Source organism: Pseudopodoces humilis, chromosome 3, assembly GCF_049639895.1.
Source record: "Pseudopodoces humilis isolate 2021_Gansu_Grassland_sample_001 chromosome 3, ASM4963989v1, whole genome shotgun sequence".
Classification (NCBI taxonomy): domain Eukaryota; kingdom Metazoa; phylum Chordata; class Aves; order Passeriformes; family Paridae; genus Pseudopodoces; species Pseudopodoces humilis.
In genome coordinates this window covers 96,001,668-96,021,189 of record NC_142202.1, presented here as the reverse complement: position 1 = coordinate 96,021,189, position 19,522 = coordinate 96,001,668, and the positions used below count along the sequence as shown (strand labels likewise).

The following is a 19,522-nucleotide window of genomic DNA, read 5'->3' as shown; positions in this document are numbered from 1 at the left end:
CGGGGCTGCCCGCACCGAGCACCGCGGAGCAGGGGGAGCCGCGGCAGGGAGGGAGGGAAGAAAGGAGGGGAGGGTGCGGGGAGGAGGGGGCTGCAGCAGCACAATGGCAACGGGGAGGGCAACGAGAGCGGCAGGCGCGCGTGTGTGAAGGGAGGGCGTGTAGGCTGTATGCGTGCGCTATCCAGGGTCCTTCCCGTGCGGAACAGCCTGCCTGCGGGGATGGACGCGCAGGGCGGGCGGGACCCGGCAGGAGGCGCGGCGGTGCCCGGGGTAGGGGCCGGGACACGACAGGGCTGAGTCCGCGGGGGCGTGCGGAGTCGTGCCAAGGCAGGGGGGAGCCGCCGCCTCCGCGTAAAGATCATAGCCTGTCACGCTGCTACCGAAATGACATTTCGGGGACAGGTTTAAACGAAGCGACTCCCCGCTGCCAAGCCGCTCCCGTCGCAGGGACATCCGGCAGCCCGGGGGCGAGCCCTTTAGGGACGCTGCTCCTGGGCAGGCGAGCGCCGGAGAAAAGCCTCTGCACAGCCGTGGAAGGCGGTGAGGTGCCTCTTCTCAGTCATTGTCTTTGTGACACGTTTAGTAAAGCGGTCCCTGGCTAAGCGCAGGCAGCCGGAGCCACAGAGTCCACATCAAATTGCTGGGGAAACAGTTACGGGTTTGTACATACAAAGCTGGCCTTTTATGCGTACGAGCCCTGGTTTCTGGGGTCTTGATCACATAAAGTTGAGCTGGGCAAGATGCTAATGGTATAAGGCTGCTAATATTTTCTTCTGCAAATAGTTAATTCCTTTTGTTTCAAAGGGGAGAAGATGGTGTGAACTGGTAATATAAGCAAAGCTTCAGCAGAATTAACTCTAGAAACCCTGGTGAGGTACCCCAGCAGAAAAAAAACATGGTTTCGATCGTTATTTCCTTTAAAATATACATTTAGAAGCCTAATTGTTGGAACTTTTTTTTTTTTTTTTTTTGGGGGGGGGGGATGTGGTGGGGGGGAGTTCTCTATCGGAGACACCATTTTACGCCAGCAACAGCGGCACGGGAGTATTTTTAGCGGTCTCCCCTCCCGGGCGGCTGCAGCGTTTCGGCGTTCCCCTCCATTGGGTGGAACACAGCGCCGGCGCGGCGCCCCCCGCCGCCGGGGAGCCCGGCCGGGGTGCGCGGCCCCAGCCCTGCCCGCCTCCCGCCGCGCCGCGGGGGCCGGGCCTGCGCGGCCGCGCCGGGCACTGCACCGCGCCGCGGGGCCGGCGGGATGGATGCGCGCCACGCTGCTTAAAGGATGCGGGCTCAGGCGGGGTAAGTCAGCAATCTGCTACGGATGCTGTTCTGCTGCAGTAATGTGGTCTCTAGGGGAACTAGGGCTTGATGCGTGCTACACTGCCTAGGCTTCCTCCAGCCCGTCGCCTCTCTGCTGCTCTTAAATGGAGGTTACAGCTGATCCATCAGCCACAGAGCTGCACGCATGCCCACCTTCTCAGTCTTCAGTGGTGGAAACTTATTAATTTCTGCCTTCGACTTCAGGCCCGTTGGTTTCCTGTCTGAAAGCATTATTACTTTTGTCCATGTGGCAAAATAATTAGCATACAGATGAGAAGGGATCCTGCCTCTGAGCCTCAGTCGCAGGAGAAGATGTGCAGTGGAAAGTTGATTGGATGAATGGAGAACAAATGGTGGGCGTTCAAAAGCATTAGGAGAGTTTTGTTGTCGTGGAGCAGGTTTGTCAGTTTTCTGGGTGAATCTCGTAAGATGGAAGGCAGGGTGGCTGGTGCCGAGACGACTGCTTGACAGACTGTGGCCTACTTGAAGGTGCACGTTTGGACTGCATGCATAGATAATTCCATTGGACTACTTTGTTTTGCAATTCTGCGGCTTTCCCTTTCCTGTTCTCTCAAGGTAAATATGTCCTTTTATCACCGTTGTTGTTTGCAGGGCACTTTCCTGTTGTTGACAAAGTGATGGAAAGTTAACTCTTTGGGCAGTTAACAAAGGAATAGCTTGTACTTCTTCCACCACAGCTCCACAACGCATACTCCTGTGTATAGAGCTGGAGGAGGCTAAGCAGCTTGGGGCCCGATCCTGCTCTCCCTGAAGTCAGTGGGGAGTTTGACATTGCTTCCAGTGAGACCAGGATCGAGCTCTCAGTGATTGTTGTTTTAATAATGACTGCTGGAAATGTCAGATTTCTGCTTCCTATTTTCTAGAACAATGTGGGCAGACCTGTAAAATTAGCAACTACTGTTTCAATGAAAGCCCTGCTGTGATTAGTTTTGGTTGGTGTGATATACATTTTCTTGGTTCAAAAGAAAGAAAAAAAGCATATTTAACACAAACTCGCCGGTAATGCTAAAGCCCAAGTTGCAGATTGACAAAATGCTAGTGATTCTCTCAGCTCTATATATCTCCGCTACAAACGTGTCCTTATAAAGGCTTCTTTTTTGAAAGAAGAAAACAAAAGAAAAAAATAAACAAGCTATCTGTGAATTAGATATTTTCTGTCAGGTAATAATACTGAGTCAGACTGGAATCCCACTTCTCGAACAGAGCATCCATTGATAGGCATTTCTTATATAATTCTGATGCTGTGTATAAAATATGGGGTACTTGAGCATTTAGTTACGTTTGCTTTTTTTTGTGTACTCGTTCATAAATATTTTTATTCAAGTCTAATGATTCCTAATCTCCTTAAAAATGGTGATTTTCATTTTAACTGACCTAATTTTGAAACTGCATTTAAGGTTGGGATTAAGTAGAAATTATTATCTGGTAATTGTCTTTACATAGTTCTTGTGACTATTGTAGAGCATTTTAATAGATTATTTGCTTTAATTTGAGTGGTGTGGGGGTTTTGTTACCTTTGATTATATTGTTGGGGGAGAACAACAGCTACAGTTCCAAATGATGTTTAGTTTTTACCTTTTTCTCCTTTTTTTTTTTTTTTTTGCCATTACATTTCCATGTGATTGTTTATTTTCAAAAATTGCCAAACAAATTAAAGTCTTTGTCGTATCACTCTGCAAACAAAAAAGCCCCCCAAATATTGGAACAAACTGTTAACCCTTGCTGGCCAGTTAGCAGGTACCCCATATGATTTATTAAGGTTGATCAAGTTTGGAATTATAAGGTTAAACTTGGTTGCTGTAGTGTCATCTGATGACTATATATTTATACTTGTTTGCAATATGACACATTTAAAAACAATTAAGATGGCAACATAACACTTTGAACATTAGAAATACAGTGTGATGCAAGACTAAGTAAAAACCCAGAATTCTTCTAAGTAACTATATTTTTCTAAAAACTACATTGATTTATCAAGTGAACAATGAGAAGAGTAAATTATTACAATGAGTAAATGTAGAATTAGATATATTTTAATCTCATCTTAATAGTATATTCTGTTTTGTATGTATTTTACAGCTTGAACTTTCTGGAGAGTGAGTGGTCTTCTTCCGCTCACCTCCCCCCCCATTTTCACCAACAAGGGCAATAGTTAAATGCTATTTAAACATTTGCAGTGGTTTCTTTGTTTTAGATTCAAATACCCAGTTATATACCCACATTTTCAAAAAGGGCATCAGTTTTATTGTAGTAGTTCCCAGTTCATTGTATGACTTTGTTGTTTTACTCTACAGTCTTGGATGTTACATATTATAAAATTGAGCAACTGTGTGTTTGGAGACAAAGACAATTAAGAAAGGAGCTACTTCAGTATAATCAGAGATATATGATTTCTTCAGATTTGTTAAGGACTGTTTTTGAGGGGTCCTGTTTTTCCTGTTCTTTTCTATTTTGTTTCATTTTTGTGTTGAGATGAGTAAGATATGCAAAGGAATATTTTGATTATATACACATACATGCTACACATATGCGGCAGACTATTAGCAAGGCATAGAAACTTTGCTATATAAATGGCAAAAAAAGAACTGTTTAAAAACTGTTCTGTGCTGGTCAGGCTTTTATATGGACTCTAAAAGAATGAAAATATAATTCCCATCTGTTAGCATTTTCATGGGAAATGAGCGCGGGTATTTCTTTCTAAGTGCATTGCACAAGCACATTTATAAAACAAAGTTGTCTGTGTTAGAATAATTTCTTGATAAACTTTGAGAACAGTCACTGTTTTTTTGAGAGAGTCAGTGGTGGAAAAGTACTTTGATATTAAATAGGTACACAGCACTGAATATCCTCATGGAAGTACTGAGTTTAATATCACTTTGTGTGAGCTTGATAAATGTTTGCATCATGTTGATCAACTTTCAGTAAAGATGTGAAGTTCCTGATAGTATGGTAGTAGAAAACTTTGTGCCTGTGGATTACTTACTGACCTTTTCTTTCTCGTAATAGGAGTGATGAGAAATGCTAATAAGATTATCAATGGTGTTTTAAACAGAAGTGCAGCCAGATTTCTATGGAGTAAAAATGAGTTCAGACCAAATAGCATCATCTTCTCCACATATCCTAGATTAAAAAGTCACAAGGAGAACAAATCAAAGCTTTTGTAGCTTGTTGACAAAGATTATCTGTTTAGAATCCTTCACAGTATTTTGCTTTGATTAGAATCATTCTGCCTGTTTTAGCCATAGAGGAAAAAACAGCAAAATGTAATGAAACTGAAATGAAAGGGAAGCATCTTGTGTGGGGAGGGGGAGTTGAATGTGGAGACAGACAAAAATCACAATAGGATTTTTGATCCCTTAAAAGGGATCATACTTCTAGTAATGAAAACAGTAAACATTATTATTAGATTGGATTTAAAATCTGATCTCGGATCAGATTTTCAGTCTTTATATACTAGTTGAGCATGTTTGCACTGAAACTGCAGATGTGAAACACGGTCACCAAATAAGGAAGCTGGCCAGCTTGGTTGTGGAAATAACCAGGGCTGCAGGGTGCCCCAGAGAGAACCATCAAATGAGGTCAGTATAGAACTGTCTGGTAGGTTGTAAACAATAAGAAATCAATGTTGTGTCTGCCAGTAGACCCTTTGGTTTGCTGAAACTCCCACCTGTCTAATGCATCTGAGCAGTTAGTTTCAGAAAGCAGTTTCCTTCAGGATAAATTTTATGTTTCTTGAAGGTGTATCATAACCAAATTGATTATAGTTCTGCAACAGGCAAACACATAAACATTTGTAAGGACACAGATTCACACCAAACCAGCATTGGGGTCTATTATTTTGTGATGTATTAACGTCTACATTTCTCATACCTTTCGTCTCCATGGCATTTTTTATCAGGAAGTTGATTTAAAAGGGCATGGTATAAAACAAATGCATGTTCACTTGGTATGGTTCAGTCTGAATCTGGCAAGTGTTGTCACTTGCTTGGTGCACTAGTGAAGAGAATTAGAGCAAAGCAGCAATTTAAGAAAATTCTTGTGAGATGTTTTTAAAAGGCTGTTGTTTTGTTCCTGCTTTGCATGATCCTGCTTCTGACCCCAAAGAAAAGAGACCAGTGAGCTTTGGAACAGGCTTATAATATCATTTTATAGAATGACAGGCCAAACATATTTCTCATGCAGCTCCACTTAAAATCAAAAGAAAACATCTCCTCATTCTCTCAAGATTTTGTTATTGATAGGATTGTTTACAGGCAGAATGTAGTAGAGAGTATAGTTACCATTCAAAAAAGACTTTAGACTGCTCACCAAATGGCCAGTTTTTTCCAGGCTTTCTGGTGATGTCGTCTCCCTCACATCCCATCCCCCCCCAATAGAAATAGTGGTACTACTGCAGATGTAATACTGCAATATCTGTATTTCATATCAACAGCTTGCTTTATTTTTCCAAGGGAAATCCCCTTTTTTTTCTCCTGTCTCTAGCCAGTACTGGAGGATATTACCAAGGGAATAAAATTTTATGCCTAATTTTAGTGTTCCTCTGCCTAATGTAGTGTGAATAAGTACCATGTTACAGCATTTAACCTAGTCCATCTTTGTCACTTTCTGAGCAGTTCCTCAGTTCAAATAAAATAGTCAAAATGCAGAAAGAGAAGATCTCCAAAGATCTCCAAGGTTTGTTTTGAAGGTAAACTGTTGGGAGTAGATGTTCTGGCATTCCTTCAGTGCTGCATTCTCAAACATAAGGAATACTTTTGAAAGGGATTTCCCAGGCTTTTTGTGATACTGTAAATCAGTGGCTCATCCTTTTATTTCACATCTCCTATACCAGGATTGTTGAATCCACTGTATTAGTTTTCAACACTAGTGATTTGTTTTAGTAACATTTTCAGACATACTAGCAATTCCTCTGTTGTCTGAAGAGGAAAAGGCCATGTTTAAATATTAAACTATGTTTATAACAACTTTGCATGCATTGTGGCCATCATGTCCTATGCATAAATACTCATGATTTTTTGGGGGGGTATGTGCATATTTAGGAAGAAATAATACTGTTTGTCATAGAAAATGATACGGTTGACTACAGGGCTTTTTATTTTCTTTTTATCTTTATAATACTCTTGGTATGTCTAACACAAATTGTTATGAATGCAGAATTATATTTCTGCAGTATCTTGGTTATGCTGCATAGTTTGAATTAAAAACCCAGAAAAACAGATAGCTTGGGCTGGGAGTTGACACTAAAAAGTAATACTTGTGTTTTTTCAGCATGTGCAAGCACAAAGTCCATTCCGGGTCTTTATAGGAAACACCCAGAATTTACACAGGTCAAGTTAAAATACCCTCACACATAGAAAAAGATGTCTGTTCCAGCAGTGATAAGATGCCTGAACAGTTGCTATGTTATGTATTTACTAAGAGAAACAGATTTACTGTTTTTCAAGAATTTCACAATCCGCTGATCCTTTGGCTGTAATCAACTTGCACCCAATCTCAAACTCCAGTTTCATCAAACTCCAGATCTCATCACTTCCAGTGATGAATACATGTTTTTCTCAGCCTTTTAAAATACTCTGCATATTTGGATCTATTTGAGCTTAAGGGCTTTAATGAGTATGGAGTTACTGGACCTCCATATTCCAGGAAAATAGCATACTTCAATCCTCAGGGATAGTGGGCGCAGGCCAGACTGCAGCATTCTCACAAGAACTAAGGTGGCTTTTGGACATGGCAAGTGTAAGATGGAGAGGTTGTGATTGGAGGAATGAGTAACAATGTCACATCAGGGAAAAAGAATCAAGCAGTCAATTAAAAGGAAACTGCTGGTGGAAAAACTGAGGTTCTGTTAGCCAACATACAGAGTTTGGATGCTAAGACATGACCATTGGACATATGACCTCAAAAAAGAGAAGGAAAAGAACCTGAAATGTAGATATGGACAACAAGCTTGTTAAGAAGGATTACACAGAGTAAGGAGATGTACATGAATGGAAGTCAGGAGTACTTGATGAACCCAAAGACCAGCTGGAAAAGCAAAAAAGCTCAGGTAAGTTTATTTTTATATGCTATTTCTGCTAGTTGTTTTTTTTTTTTTTTTTTTCCCAGCCCTAAGAACTTGTTCTTTCTCTTCAGTTCTTTCATCACTCTCTTAGAGTACTGTCTGATTACATGGGGACAGGAAACAAAGAAAATGCCTTTCAAATAGCTAGTTTATTTTAGCATTCCTATATGCACTGTCAATTTTAAGTAAAAAAAAACAAACAAAAAACCAAAAGATAAAATACACCACACATAGTATTTATAAATGTGTGCTAAATATAGACAAATATATGTGGGCATGTAGAATTTTTGTGACTAAATATCAGTTCTTTGCATGCAGGGGCAAAAACAATGGCAATGAAACTGACACCTTAGTATGCCAGTAAAACAGATGGGAAACAAGACTGTTAGAAGTAGTCTTGTAATTGTTTGTTAAAGCCGTATTTTCTATGATTAAAATGTATACATGTAGTATAACCTTCATACATGCAGTCCCTTGCTTTTTGAGAGTAAACCAAATTCAAAACATATTTTTTTTTTTATTCAGGAAAGTAGAGCCATTTTGATGTTGGTTCAGAGAAGCTGCTTGCTGAATTAAACAGTAGCAGCTATCCATTTCCATTCATGGATTTTCAGGTTGATCTTTGCATGAACATCCCTTTTTGTCTTCATGACACTGTCAGCATTTTTCAGCAAGTATTCTTTAAATGTTGAGAGTGAGGAAGGCCTCTTTTACTTCTTTTACAGTGTGCTACTGCCTCACCTTTATCATCTCTGGAGAAGTGCTCATAGTGGAAAGGCTGGTAACGTGTCTGGGTGAACTCCACCTGCTCTGAAGAACTTTCTTAGGGGTCTTTGCCCTTTCTGAACAGATCACTGTCTGTTCAGTCACTGTCATGTTTCTGCAATTGGTATCTGTGGTAGTCCACACTCTATATGCAAGGTTTTCAAAAAGTGCTAAATTTAAAGTAGCCATCATTGACAGACTTTCTAAACTTCCCATTATGAGGCTGATCCATTTCATATCTTATGAGAAAAAAATAAAATGTGGGTAAAGGATGGAGATTTTTATCTATGACCTGTCCAATCTAACAATGCCTTTTTTGTTTTGTTGTTGCTTATCAGTGACCTTGCCTGAGAAGCAGATGATCTTTAGAAGAAAGAAAAGAAAGAGAAGGGTAGATATTTTCCATAGGTCTGTTTGGCCTTTGTGACACAACATTCTGGAGAAAAGCCACACTTCAATAGTTTACCTTGAAGACTGAGCATCCTTATTTAGCAAATGCAGGCACTGCAAAGCAGGATGGGATAAAACACTCAGTCATTTCACTGCAGCAGTCACTGTGTTTCATAGACAGCTCTGCAGAGCAGGTCTCATCCCATATACCTTCTTCTTTTACCTCCTACCTGCCCAAGAGCCAGCACAGATTGCCACAGTGTTATTTCCAGCCAACTCCAGTGGAAAATGAGGCCATATGACAAGATTGCACGTATGTTAATGACTCATGCACCCTGCACTTTTTATTTGTTATTTCATATATTCTTTGATATTGTTAATAAATTTTTATTTTGCAAGGTTGTGATGGATATGTTCTGTTTGAAAAACTGATATGGAACATCCTTTTCCTATGCCCATGCTTCTTGCCAAATTCGGTAAAATGTGGTTAACTTGAAATTCAGTTTTTTTTAGCAGTCATAAGTGCAGCTTACTCAAAGAGCAGAACAATCAGATTCAAAGCAGTACTGCCAATAACACGTATCAGAGTATGCTTCTGAGGCTTCCAGGAATTGTATTCAGATTGACTCCTATAATTGGTCTTCTGTATTCAGAATCACAAGCATTTCTAGTCTTAGTGAAAGGATCTTCATTTTTGGTTTTGGAGGTGATTTTAATTTACCAAATATACATCAGAAGCCACTGAGCAATACATGTATCTTTGTTTCCAGATGCTGGATGAATCACTTCAGGAACTAGGAAAGAAATGATAGAGCAGCTTTTTGAGAATTACAGTTAATGAAGTAGCGATCTTTATAAATATTGTGGTCTAGAAAACTCTTTTTACGTTGCAATATTGCAAAAGGATTCCTAAAAATGTGAGCTCTGCATAGATTTCATAATTTAATAGAAGATAGTGAGCCACTTTTTGTAATTATTCAGAAGTCTTACTTGTGTTTATGTACTTGGAAGTTAAGAGAAGTGTGAGTGGGATACCTTGCTATCTAATTTGCTTGCTTTTGTATACTTTACAAGAGTTGCAATTACACATTTATAATACATACATACATATATATATATATATATATATATATATGTATAAATCTACACATTGTTGTAATATATAAGATTTGTCAACATCAAGTTGCTAACAACTGCTAAACAGTCAGGGTTTGCAGGTTCCTAGAACTACCATGCTACTAATTTCTTAGTGTATAAATGCTTTGTGGCAAATGTGATTTTGTGGCATTTGCATTGAAAGATTGATATAAACTTGGCAAATAATTTAGAACTGGAATTGCAAAATGGATACTATGGATACATAGTCCTGTATCTAAAAGCTTTGTTTCTGCTAATCATGATGCTAGATTTGCACCATGGTTATACCAAGGGCTAAATATCCTGAATCTTGGTGTATTTGAATCGGTTGTGGAATACTCCTCCTTCATAGCAAGTTTTCTTTTCTACCTCCGTTTTCTACTTTTCCTCAATTTTATACATTTCTTTAAAATCTGATAAAACTGAAACTCTGAACATGCAGGGAGAACAGATACTAAAATACAAAAAGACATAAGACCTCCATTAATTTATTTCATATGTTTGTAGTGGTACTGTAGACTTGAGTATGAAAACATGGAAGCATTAATATGGGGTCAGTGGAGGAGGAGCCAGGGGCTCTCAAAAAAAACCCACAAAGAAAACAGGAATTGGGGGATGCTGAGTTTAAACTTGAAATTCCTTAAGCAGAGTTCTGCAGTCCCACAATGCTAAGCATTTCCTTCCAGATTGTCTGCAAATTGCATAAACTATCCTGAATTCCAAAATTCTCCTACCTAATGGTATTTTTCATTTTTTTGGAGCTTCATGACTCCCTGTATGGAGTTCAGGGAACATCAGGATGACACTCTTAGGTTCTGATTTACTCTTACATAGTCCTGCAAGGAGTAGGACTTTGGACTCCATCCTTATGAGTTCCTTCCAACTTGAGATAATCTGTGGCTTTAGAATTCATATAACTTGGGTTCTAGACAACCTGTATTCACAAGAGCTGTTGAGTAGCCCAGCTGCTTACTGGGAAATACTTCTGTGAACTGGAGTTTAAAAGTATTTGCTGTAGGAGAAATGGGACTTTTTCTTACTCATCTGTAGTATTTTGATGTAAGGATGCAAGTAAGTTGGGAAATTCCACCTGTTGCTAATTTTTACTAGCCAGTGGATGAATAGGAAACAAAAATTTAGGGCTAGAAACTGAGAAAGCAGAATCAGTAGCTTTACTGACATTTTTTTTTTTGTTAATACATACACTGAAATTTTATATATGAGAATTACAGACTTCAGATCGTAGTTTAATGTTTTTGAAGAAGAAATTTGACCTCACTGTTAATTGTAACCCTTAAATGTCTAAAAAAGTCTCAGTGTTCAATCATACACTTAAATGTTATTTTTCTGCTGAAACGTCAGAATATTAGAACCATGGTAACAGCAAATATAATTTGCCAGACATCTTCATGGCTACATTTACAGAACCGGTGGCCTAATCCTGTTCCACTAAAGTAATTGAGAATTTCTTGAAGGAAGAAAAGCATTCTGTGTTATTTTCTAGGTTTTTCAGCTGTTAACTTACTTTTCCAGTATGGCTTTCAAAGCAATTCCATTTAAGATAGAATGATTAACCCATGCTTTATAAATTGAATTTTTGATTGCTTTATTGTTTTGCCCAAAGTTCTGAAAACTAGGTTTGATTTTGGCATTCATTGCTCTTAAGTTGTCCCGTCATCAGCCAGTACCTTGGTTGTGATAAGCTTAAAAACAACATTCCCCAAGAGGTAGCACACCCATGACATAAGCCAAGAAGTATTTTTCTGTCCTCTCTTGAGGCATGTTGCTGGCCCTGTTTACAGGTAACCTGAAACACTAATGATCAAAACAGTATCAAATTGAAAGGCATAGGATATCAGTATTAATCAGCCTTTCTTGTTACTAAGAAATGTGTAATTGATACATTCATAATAATTTGTGATAAGATCCTGACTATAAAATGGTCTTCTAAATACAAGCAGCCTCTTCTTCATTTTCTTTGAGACTGTTTGCCTTGAACTATGCACAGAAATTTTTCTCACAGAATTAACAAGAAACTGAATGCAAATGAAAAACATAAAATTTGCTGTAAGTACATCAACTTTTATATTCATCATACAAGACAGTAGATAAGGTGGAATGCATTCCTGCAAATCTTGTAAACCTGCTATGTTATATATTAATAACGCTGGAAACATTGGGAGGAATCTCATGCTTTAGAAAACAAAATGTCTGTTTATTGACAACACAGCAGAATAAAATCCTCATTTTTGTGTGACATCCTGGCCTGTGTGTTCAGATTTCATAGGGTCTATCAGTCCACTGCTCATAACTTAAATGTGTACAGGGTTTGGGCCTAAGCATGTGAAGTTTTGAGACAAAATAAACTTCATATTCACTAAAACCAGCAAATGTTTTGAGTTCTTGTTTTGAAAAACTGTAAGTAGGGCAATAATGAAAAAAACCCCACAATATTTCTCCTTTGAAGTGTAACGGTTTGATTTTCTATAAGAAATAAGTATTTCAGTACTTCCTTAGTTTATGTTGCAAAATAAACCATGATTAAGTTCAAAATTCTTTTCTTTAAATCAGAGGATCTGGTTTGACTCATGTGACTTTTTTACTACTGTTTGGTTTGCCAAAGATCTGATTTTAAATTAGTGAGAATTAATATGTTAGCCTTATATGACAAAAAAATTCTGGAGCTGAAATTTGAAAGATTTATGGGGTACTGTCTCATACAAATTTGTTTAACCTAGTGGTACTGAGATCAGTGTATTCCTAAATTTTGTGTAAGGGGCTTGTTTTTCCAAGCACTCAGCAGGTACTGCTTGAAAATCTCATGTCTCTGGTTAGAAGACACAAGAAGAAGGGGATTCTTTGAACATTAGACATCTACATTTAGGTCTGTATGGTTAAAAAATTGTTTTCAGCAAAAGAGCTATAGTCACTTGAGGATCATTTATGATTGTAGGGATTCCTACTTTGTCACTGTATGGCAGAGATACAGAAAATAGATTTGGATACACCTCATTGCTTGTGTAACATTGTGCAACTTCTTCTATCTTGTGATATGCTTATCTGAATTATAGTTAGCTTTGCATATAAATTAGCTGTAAACTGCTTTGCAGTATACCATTATCATGATCCTTTTTCCTATTTATGCTTTTTTAGATCTTAAGAGAATTGTGGAATGGCTTGGGTTGGAAGGGGCCTTAAAGACCATCTAGCTCCAGCTCCTCTGCCATGGGCAGGGACACTTTAGACCAGGTTGCTAAAAACCCCATCCAGCCTGGCCTTGAATGCTTCCAGGGATTTGGAATCTACAGCTTCTGTGCACAACCTGTTCTGGTGCCTCACCACCCTCACAGTGAAGAATTTCTTCATTATATCTAATCTAAACCTACTCTCTTTCAGTCTGAAGCTGTTCCCCCTTTTCCTGTCCCTTGTAAAAAGATCCTCTCCAGCTCTCTTGTAGGCTCTCTTCAAGTACCAGTGGGGGCTTTAAGGCAGAAAACCCCCAATTCTCTCAGCCTGTCTTCATAGGAGAAGTTCTCCAGCCCTCCAGTTGTCTTCATGGCCCTTACTTGGACTTGTTCTAATCACTCCATGTCCTTCCTATGTTGGGGACCCCATAGCTGAAAGTAGTGCTCCGGGTGGGTGTCTTCTGGGAATGATATAGAGGGGCAGAATCATCTCCCTTGATCTGCTGGTCATGCTGCTTTTGATGCAGCCCAGGATGTGGTTGGCTTTTAGGCTGGAAGTGCTAAATGCTGGCTCCTGTCCAGCTTTTCATCCACCCGCAACTCCAACCTCAGAGCTGCTCTCAATTCCTTCTCTTCCCAGTCAGTATTTGTGCTTGGGATTGCCCCAACCCAGGTGCAGGACCTTGCACTTGGTCTTGTTGAACTTCATGGGTCCGCCTCAAGCCTGTCCAGGTCCCTTTGGGTGACATTTTTTCTCTCCAGCATGTTGACCACACCACAGAGTTTGGTGGTGTTGGCAAACTTGCTGAGAGTGCACTCAATCCCACTGCCTGTGTCACCAACAAAGATGTTTGTCGATGCCAGTACCAACTCCTGAGGAACATTACTTGTCACTGGTTTCCACTTGGTTATTGAGCTGTTGTTGACTGCAACTTCTTAAGTGTGACCATTCAGCCAATTCCTTATCACTGAGTGGTCCATCCATCAAGTCCATGTCTTTCCAGTTCTGAGACAAGGATGTTGTGCAGGGCACTGTCACAGGACTTGCACAAGTCCAGGTAGATGACATCAGTCCTTCTTCCTTCATCCACCTACACTGTAACCCCATCATAGAATGCCACCAAATTTGTCAGGCATGATTTGCGTTCAGTAAAGCGGTGTTGGCTGTCTCCAGTCACCTCCTTATTTTCCATGTACCTTGGCATAGTTTCCAGGAAGATGTTAGTATTAGTGATTGCATCTCTTTTAATGAAAAAGATACTTTGCAAATTGACAGTATGGCTTGAGAGCAGATCTGCAAGTGTTAACACTAGCATTTCTAAGCCTGGCTACTCACTGATTTTAGCAGTTTTTTTAAAACCCATTTCTTTGGGCCAACATGGAAAAGAATGTGAGGACAGAAAATAAGAACAGGATCTCCTTGATGGTGTTAGAGTATGGAGACATGATAGGCGCTACTGCTTGAAGGGATTTCAGTTTAATGGTACCACCTGAGAATTAATCTGAAAAGTAGCAAACAGGAGTAAAGGTGTTAGATGAGTCTTTACTAGCCTTTGCCTGGTAAGCTGAGTGGAGGGGTGTGGTTGCTTTCTCATTCCATTTGGTGAGTTTTCTTTCTGTCATCTCTTTATTTGTCAATAAGCCACTAAAAGTATGTCTCCATCAAAGCGGTTGATAATAGGTGCAAGGTGTGCAAATATACCTGAGCTAGTATTTGTCACTAACTTTGGACTGGAATAGCTGTAGAATGTGCAAGGTGGTTGAGATGATCCACAGTTGGTTTTGTTTTGTTTTTCTTTTTTGCAAAAAACCTGGTAAGAGTCAGTAAGGTGAAATTTTATGAGGCTGACTTATCAAGATAAGCAACCCAGTTGGTTAAATAGCATAATTTATGTTTCCCTCTTGTGTGTTTTGCAAATACGCTTTTTTGAGAGCAGATTGATTATTAAGTGATTGAGATAGCATGTTATGATCAAGTAACATGAAACATTGGTACCTGATATGTCTTAATGAAATGTTAAAGCTGTATATGCTGATCTAAGAATTAAAGAAGTGTAGAGGTAACTATGCTTTATTTGATGACAAAAATAAAATTATATTTTTGCTAGTCCTTGCAATTAATGATTATCCAAGGGCTTCTTTTGCCCTAGGGACAATATTGTGTATAATTTATAGGTTTGTATAAAAATTGTATTGGAAAGGATATCTGAAGGTCCAGTAAAATCTTTCTCAAAAGCACTGAAATCAAGATATAGCCATAATAATGTCCAAAGTTCAGTCTACACAATGGCATGCAAATATTGTGGAGGCATGTCAGAGACTGTGAGGAAAAGGTGTATTTAAAGACAGGTTGTCTTACTCTATTTAAATGAGTGATGGAGTATGCTGCTGTGTGTATATATATATATATATATATATATACACACACATACATATATATATATATATATATATGTATGTATAATTTTTTATTATTTTTTAATGAGTTCACCCATTATTGCCATGTACAGGTAATTTTATTGCTGGCAACTCCACATGTCAGTGGGAATAGAAACATCCCTAGAGCCAAGAGCTGACTCTTCTGTTGGATCAGGTGGTGAAAGGGAATCCACAACATCTGTGCAGGTCAGAAGGGTGGGAGGAAAATGCAAGCTGAAGGCCATTGTATCTGGAAAATAGCTTTAAAAAATCCTATACTTTATCTGTTCTGAAAAACCAATTGGGAAAGGGCATTCTGTTTTAATCATAGAAACGTACTTCTATTGCAATTTAGAAAAGATGTAGTAGGAATCAGTTCAACAGCAATGGGGAGATACCATGGGTGGCCAAATAGGTGCTCCCATTTTAAGTTCACATAGATTAAAGTCAAAAGTTTGAAAAAACTATGTAATGTCAAGAGAAGTTGGACTAAACAGGTAGTCATGCACTTCATTAAACATAGCTTAGAAGCAAGATGGAAGTGGGGCATTTCCAATTGTTTGGTTGCTTAATAAATCTCTGTTTTAAATTAAGGAATACATTGGCTTTAACATGAATACTGATACTGTGAAATAACAAAAGCTAGTAATTTTTGTGTTTCCACAACTGAGCATCATCCTGATATGTTTCCTGACGGTTTTTATGCTAGTCAGTGTTGACCCTAAGCATTCTTGGATTTGTGGGTCAGAGATGACACTGAGATGCCTTGATACAAAAATGGAAAAAAAAAAAAGACTCCATTTCTTTTTCTGTGCATAGGGCACAGGTGGGTTCATTTTGTTCTAGAAAGGCAGCCTTGGACCACCTTGGACACAGTAAGGACATAAAGGATAAAACTTTTCTCTTTGCAGTACTAGTAACTAGTACTAGTATAAATATAGTATGTCCAGTGATTTTACTGGCTATTTTGAAACCACTGGCTATCCAACCACTGCTGCAAGAATGACTTGAATAACCTGGAAAGGACTGCAATCCTAGCAGAATGTCAGGTGTGAGCACAGACTAGAACTAAAAATTTTAATTAAATACAAACCCCCTATAATTTACAGTTTAAATTAAAAATCAAAATTTGGGAGGTCCTTTTAAAGACAGACCTTCTTTCAGTAAAAGCTATACTTTTTAAGTAGGCCTTCAGGCACATTTCTACAATCAAAATACTCTGTGGTTTCACATTATTTAGCAGTTTATGGAATCATCACTCACCTTTAAGGTTTAGATATTTTTTCACAGGTTGCACATATTATGGCTTCTGTTTTGCAGAAAATAAGATTGTTCTCAACAATGTCAAGTGGAGATAAAGATGGAGTCATAGGGGATAGTGAGATTTACAATCACTTGAATCTGTATTTTAAGGCTTTATGACTGACAAAACAGATGTGCTTTTTCTGCAGGGATTGTCTTTTTCTTCTGTGTCTTTACAGCACTTAGCACAAGGTGTTCAGTTGCACAATTTGGACTGCTAGCAAGAATAACATATGCATGTTAGAAATCCTGTTGAGACGAGACTGCTGTTCCACTGTGAGTCTAGGTCAGCTGTGGGTGAAGAACATGGTGTCGACTTGGCTAACTTGAGGGAAATGCAAACTCTCATGTCTCTCACCATGGATTTGAGAGTGAAACAATTACGGGGCAGTGTTTTAAAGGAAACAACATACTTACTCTTAGTGTTGTCCATATCAGTAACTACATAGCCAAAACTGCTGGAGGTAGGTTTGTATATAGTTACAGATATTGTATAGTTGTCTCATATACTGATGCCATCCTGCTTTCTGTCATCAGTTGTGCTTTACAACAGTGTGTTCAAGAGAAGGTCCAGCCTTACCAGCTGTTGGTAAGGTAAAACACAGTATTATAATTGTAGGCGAGGCACAATTCCCATTTACCTCAAATGCAGGTATGTAAGTGGTGATCCTGTGCAGGGGATTGGTGAAGATAAGCTATTCTGGGGAATCTTTTTGACATACTTTTTGACAGTGTTCTGTGTACTGAAGACTTGGTGTACTTTCATCATTCCAGACAATTTCAGCCATAATCATCTCTGATTTTGGTAATGTATGGTTGTGGATCTCGGTTGCAAGCTGAAAATTCAACAGAAGTGTTAGTTAATAATAAAATTCCGGAATATATGGTTTTTCTAAGAATATTTTTGAAATTAAAGTGTAGCAATATGTCAGTCTCTGTAGTTGCAAGCTACAACTTGCTGCAGGTTGTTATTCATTCTTGGAATGAGTGACATTGTTTCTTATACCCTAGGAAAGACTATGTGGTTACTCAGTTTTGTAGATAGGTGGCAGGAAAAAAAGGGTTTTATTTATAAAGTGGAACAAAACCCTTCTAGTAATGAGGTAATACAATCTCATATATTTGATCTTGTTTTGGGACAGAGAAGTGAGCTAGGTGACCTTTTTCCTGTGGCTCTGTTTCCTGTGACTGCATAGCTGCAAAAGAAAATGTGAGAAATAAAAAATAAAGCAAAAGCAATGCAAAGAAGTGAAACTAAAGGATTTGGGCTGTTGAATGAGGCTGATCCTGCCTTTCTATGAATATGGAGCGGGTGGAGACTAGCTAGCTGCTGCAGATACTGCTAATGATCTAGTCACAGCCCTGTGGAACTTTGTGGCAAGGAATTTATCAAGCAAGCACTTGAAAACTAAGGAAATTTTGTGGGACAAGACTGCAAGTCACAATCTAATAAAAATATATGCAGATTTTTACACATCTGGCAGAATTAGGTGCATCACAGTATCCATGATAGTCTAGGACTATCATAATAGATAATTTTAGAGAGAAGGATAACCATCTTCCATTATTCAGTTACTCTAGCTAATATATTTGATAAGTAGATAAATCCTTAAAAAACGAAGCTCTTTGATTCAGAATTGAAACGGTCTCTTTCATGAGGAAGCAGCTGTGGTCTGAAAGCATGAGAACTGTAAGCATGGTGCACTGGTCCCCCCAAGTCAATTTCCCCATGGTATTTGAGTTACTTGCAGTCATTGGGATAACTGGGATCTATTGGTGGTTTAATATTTGTATTTTGGTAGTGCTTAGGGTTTCAGCCAATTTTGGACTTATGGGGAGGTTCCTCAAATATGGTAAGTAAAATCCTCTCTCCTAGTTTGCACTCAAGGGATGTAGGCTGAAACTGTGAGTCTTTAGGGATTCATCTTTAAGCAGGCCAGTTCTTTCAATTGCAGCAACAGATGATAATTTTTTTTTATATCCAACATTTTCAATGGGTATTTAGAGATTCAGAATTGAAAGGTTTCTCAGCACCTGTACATGCGTGCATGAGTGGCATAGCTTATTTCCTGCTTTGATTATTTATCCTTATCTATCTATCTATCTATCTGTCTATCTATCTGTATAGGCCTGTTTTGGTTATTAGTTGGGCCTCTGTCATACATGTCCAAAGAGACTGGCAAACTCTGCATGTGATAGTCAGTATTTAAAGACTGATCCTTTATTCTTTAGACCAGTAGAGAAGCCAATAGTTTGAGGTGATGAGGAGAAACAGAAGATAGGATGGTAGCTGACCCTTTTGAATATGTAAAAGAAAGAAGGATTTCTGCAACAGGCAGAAAGAGTTCAGACCAAGTGAAGTAATTGTTACCTGAGATAATGGATCCTGTGACCAAGCTCTGATAGCAGATCAATGTGCCTGTTTACATTGGTGACTTAGGATAGCAGACTGGTTGTGAACTTTCTTGCGCAGGGTTCTTAAGTTCACTATAAGCAATTCAGTACAAAAATTGGGCTGAGACAGTTGCCTCAGACAATCAAATTGCTCTCATCTGCATATGTAAATGCAGCATAAGTTTTTGCCCCAGTTATGCAGTGTTTTGCATTTTGAGGGTTGCAGGAGGCTGATTGTGATTTTAAGACTGCAGCTGTTGCTGCAGTACAGGAAAAGGAGATCCATACATTTTTGTCCCAGAGTAACAGGTATTTGCATGTTCCTATATAACTGTTTCAGGCAATTTCATTAGAAATAGAGAAATCTATGTATCTTACTGGTTGGTATAAATGCTCTCCAGTAACTTGTTCCCACTCAGACCTGCAAAGCTGTGTCACCCAGAGAGCTCACCTCTGCTTCTTGTGCTCTTCAGCTGCTTCTGGTTTCAGAAATGTGGCAGGCATGACCTGGCCAGATACTTTAGGTATCTAG

At 38.9% G+C, this 19,522-nt stretch overlaps 1 protein-coding gene across 15 annotated transcripts in view; it reads left to right on the top strand.

The window, feature by feature from the left end:
* Positions 1–221: 221 nt before the first annotated feature.
* Positions 222–19,522, top strand: part of MYT1L (myelin transcription factor 1 like) — a 302,005-nt gene continuing 282,704 nt past the window's right edge. For 6 of the 15 annotated variants that reach the window (XM_088052821.1, XM_088052819.1, XM_088052820.1 and 3 more), the window contains exon 1: positions 1,813–1,893. The gene's annotated coding sequence lies outside the window, so the exon portion shown is untranslated. Of the gene's footprint in view, positions 271–1,278; positions 1,297–1,812; positions 1,894–19,522 lie in introns of those variants that run through there. The other 9 variants (XM_088052813.1, XM_088052810.1, XM_088052812.1 and 6 more) reach the window with 5 other exon arrangements.